Here is a 4456-nt window from a genome sequence, read left to right on the forward strand (position 1 = left end):
TTTTTTTTTTTTTTTTTTTTTTTTTTTTTTTTTTTTTTTTTAGACGGAGTCTCGCTCTGTCGCCCAGGCTGGAGTGCAGTGGCCGGATCTCAGCTCACTGCAAGCTCCGCCTCCCGGGTTCACGCCATTCTCCTGCCTCAGCCTCCCGAGTAGTTGGGACTACAGGCGCCCGCCACCTCGCCCGGCTAGTTTTTTGTATTTTTTTAGTAGAGACGGGGTTTCACGTGTCAGCCAGGATGGTCTCGATCTCCTGACCTCGTGATCCGCCCGTCTCGGCCTCCCAATGTGCTGGGATTACAGGCTTGAGCCACCGCGCCCGGCCGCTCTCATGTTTAATTAGACAGGACTTCTCTGGCCTTGTCAGGCTCTGGCCCTAATTTAGATTTGGCCAAATTTAGATTTGCCCTAGCACTCAAGCACAGTGCAAAATCAGGTGATCTCACTTAGTCCTTACAACAGTCCTGTAATATTATCCCCATTTTTCAGACAAGGAAGTTGAGGCTCAGAGACGTTAAGTAATTTGCCTCAATGGCAATTGCACTGCTGCTAAATGGTAGAATCAAGTTCCAAGTTTATTTTCTTACCTCAAAGTATTTGTATATAGTGCTGCTTATGGCGGCCTCTCTTCCTTTAAGGAGTTTGCATTCTGAGACCAGGCCTACTATTCAAAAACCTATACACTTTCCTGCGTATGCTGGCACGTACACACACAAACACACACGCGCGCGCGTGCACACACATTCGTCTAGTCTGTCTCTGTCTCTCTCTGTTTCTGCCCTCATCTCCTCCCTATCCTTCCAACTACAGGAAAATCCTTGTGATGTGGGGTTTGGGGAAGAGGGACGGGCTGGGATGGATGGGGTTACATTCAGCCTGCGACTCCATGCTCCCTCCCCCATTTCACAGGCAGTCACTCGTCAGGAAGGGACATGGGGTTTTCTTTGAGATTTACTTAGGAATTTCTGGCTGCCTTCATCAGTTTGGTGTGGCTAAGGCCAAACTCCTCCAGCTCTCTTCCCCTTCCCCTGCTTCTCTCTCTTGCCTCCGTCCTGTGGTTCTACAGTATCTCAGTCACGGACTTAGCCTCTCCACCCTGCCATACGTATTCCGTGGCCAGGCTTGGGTCAGGTCCAGTCTAGCTCATTCCAATTTGTTCTTTCCCCCTCTCTGCTGCAGTCTTTTCGGAGAGCTTCTGCTCATGCCAGCTCCCTTCCCCATTGTTTGGACGCTACTCCCTTACTCTTCCATCACCCACCTGATTTCCTGTTGCTCTCTGCTTGGGTTATTATAACAGCTGCCATTTATGGAGTGCCCCCTGTGTGTATAGTCACAGACTCTCACGCGCACAACAACCCTGTGAGCCAGGAGCTATTGTCTGCAACTCACAAGTGAGGCAATGAAGGCTAACAGAAGCTGAGTAACTTACTACACAGGTGGTAAGCAAGTGCTGCGAGTAGGAAAGAGTAGGAATCGTATTGGCCCCTCACCCAAGCCTGGGTCCCTTTTCCATTGCCAGGCTGCATTCTAATCTATACTTCTCTCCATTAAAACCCCTCTTGTCTGTATTCTCCTCTCCTCATCTCGTTTTCTAAGTTTACACATTCTGCTGTGCCATTCCCAACAGCTGCAAAACTTTCAAACAGCTGGGGAACACCTCTCCTTTAGATCTCCAAACCGGCCGGGCACGGTGGCTCACACCTGTAATCCCAGCACTTTGGGAGGCCGAAGCGGGCAGATCACCTGAGTTCGGGAGTTTGAGACCAGCCTGACCAACATGGAGAAACCCTGTCTCTACTAAAGATACGAAATTAGCCAGGCATGGTGGGGCATGCCTGTCATCCCAGCTACTCAGGAGGCTCAGGCAGGAGAATCGCTTGAACCCAGGAGGCGGAGGTTGCGGTGAGCCAAGATTGCGCCATTGCACCTCAGCTTGGGCAACAAGAGTGAAACTCTGTCTCAAAAAAAAAAAAAAAAAAAAGGAAAAAAAAAATCTCCAAACCATCAATTACTCCAAGTTCAGCTTGAGTCTGTCTGCCTCCTTCAAGAAAGTGGAAACACACGCTCCCAAATCCTTGGCCCTGTTGGCTAGCCCTCTGCAGCCCGCTGAACACGCTTTATTCATCCACTCGCAGCACCGTGTTGGGTGCATGCCTGGTTTGCCTTGTAATCAAGGAAGGAAAACAGCACCTGGCAGTGCCCAACATTCCCACTAAACCCTAACCCTGTGCGGCAGGAAATGTCTCAGAGAGACAAACTTGGCCACCTTGCACCTAGGGGGTCCCTCAAGTCTTCCTGCGAATCTGACCCTATGGAAATAAGGGAAATCTTTGGCTGAAGGAAAAAAAGTGAGAGGAGAAGCAACACCGAACTTGGAAAGAGGCTGCAGAGAGAGGCTAAGCAAGCCTGGCACCTGGTAGGAGGGGCCTCACCCCAGCTTCAGAAGGAACCATGGAAGGGACCTAAGTGACTGAAGGCGGAGGTCAATAGAAGGCAAGACCCGGCCCCTATTTCCGGCCCCCTGTGCCACATCAGCCCTCCCTGGCCCACCTCCCTCAGCCCCCAGTCTCCTCACCTCCCTGTCACTGCCACACCTGGCTGCTGCTGCCCTTTCCCAGAGAATGTCTGCAGGTGTGTCTGCCCTATGCCACCAGGTACTGTCAGCCCAGCCCAGGGGAGGGACAACGAGCTCAGGGCCAGAGCCAGAAATGGCCCACAGCCCAAGAGGAACCAGACAAACATTAACCAGCCCCACCTCCTCCCACATACAGTCATTAAACACGATTGATCCTCTGAGCGCCCTATGAGTTTGGAGAGACAGATCACATAGCCTGGAGTCACTGCCTTGTCCCAGAGGAAGAGAGGCATCATTGTCACCCACCCATGTTTAGTCTCTCTGGGAGACTGAGCTGGACCTGTGCTCCTCAGCATCCCTCAGGCTTCCCCCATGCCCTAGCCTTAGGTAGATCCACAGTGCAGGCAAGCTGCAGAGATGGATCCTGTACAGGCTGCCATCCTGGTCAACTCTTCTAGCTCCCAGCCTCTGAAACTATATGACAGGGCTGGGTATGGTGGCTCATGCCTGTAATCCCAGCACTTTGGCCAAGGCAGGAGGATCACTTGAAGCCAGGAGTTTGAGACCAGCCTGGGTAACATAGTAAGACCCCATCTCTACAAAAAGTAGAAATAAATAAACACATTATATGACAACGGGGAGGAAAAAGCCATGGGTGATGCCTGCTGGCACCTGAGGTCAAGATGGGAGCTGGCAGTGCTTCCCACCATATGGCAGTACCAGGGTGCCCTTCAGCCACTTGCTTATTGTCCACATCCTGAGTGGCTGGGGATGGACCAGAGTATTTCTAATCCTATCCCAGAACCCTAAAACCTCAGAAATTGCTTTCTACCCTCAAGGCCAAGGCAGTTGAACTGCAAAGTGTATCATGTGCAGCAATGAATCTTGGCAATCATTAAGGTAAACAGAGAATGTCAACCATTAACTGAGGGATCAGTCTAGTTTCAAGGTCTGCACCACTGACGGCTTACCTGAAGACCCTGCTGGGTTCTGTGGCCTGAATGGCAGTGGAGAAATAAGGGAAGTTAGCAGAGAAACTGGCCCCCTGCCTTCTGTTCTTCACTCCAGCTTGAGCTCACTGCTAGAAAGGGAGTCAGGGCCTCAGCTTTCCTTAGCCAAGCCTGGGCATATGGATACATCAGTCCATGAGTGTTGGACACCTACTAGGAACCCAACAAAGGGCTACGTGCCGGGTGCAGGTAGCAAAGGAGGTGAAAACATCCCAACTGTTCATAAGAGATTTATCAACTTTTTTTTGAGTTGCAGTCTCACTCTGTCACCCAGGCTAGAGTGCAATGGCGCAATGTTGGCTCACTGCAACCTCCGCCTCCCGGGTTCAAGCGATTCTTCTGCCTCAGCCTCCCAAGTAGCTGGGATTACAGGCGCCTGGCTAATTTTTGTATTTTTAGTAGAGATGGGGTTTTGCCATGTTGGCCAGGCTGGTCTTGAACTCCTGGGCTCCAGTGGTCCGCCCATCTCAGCCTCCCAAAGCACTGGGATTACAGGTGTGAGCTATCATGCCCTGCCGAACTTCTGGAGGAGAGGGGACCAAGACCCAATAAATTGCTGTGAAAAATATCAGTGTGTATTCAATCATGTGGTTGTAACTTTGATTCCTGAGAGAGTCCAGAGAAGGGAATGATGAGAGTAAGCTGAAGTAATCAGGGAAGGCTTCCTAGAGGAGGTGAGGTTTGAGTGGAGACGTAAAAGACAGGTAGGAGCCGGAAGGGGAAGGACAGGGTTAGCATTCCAGGGAGGAGGAACAGTGTGAGTGAAGGCACAGAGTAGGAAGGAGCAAGGCATATCTGGGAGCCAGTAAGGAGGCAGGACTGTGTTGAGGGGCTGTGGAGGAAACTGTCAGTCAGTTAAGAGGCTTAGAGTATG

General features: G+C 51.1%; 1 protein-coding gene across 1 annotated transcript in view; it reads right to left on the reverse strand.

Moving 5' to 3' along the window:
* The window catches only part of GJB1 (gap junction protein beta 1), a 12268-nt gene extending 9617 nt beyond the window's left edge, over positions 1-2651 (reverse strand). The window contains exon 1 of the mRNA XM_025372209.1: positions 2573-2651. The gene's annotated coding sequence lies outside the window, so the exon portion shown is untranslated. The remainder of the gene's footprint in view (positions 1-2572) is intronic.
* Between the last annotated feature and the right edge of the window lie 1805 nt (positions 2652-4456).

This window comes from Theropithecus gelada, chromosome X (genome assembly GCF_003255815.1).
Source record: "Theropithecus gelada isolate Dixy chromosome X, Tgel_1.0, whole genome shotgun sequence".
Lineage (NCBI taxonomy): Eukaryota > Metazoa > Chordata > Mammalia > Primates > Cercopithecidae > Theropithecus > Theropithecus gelada.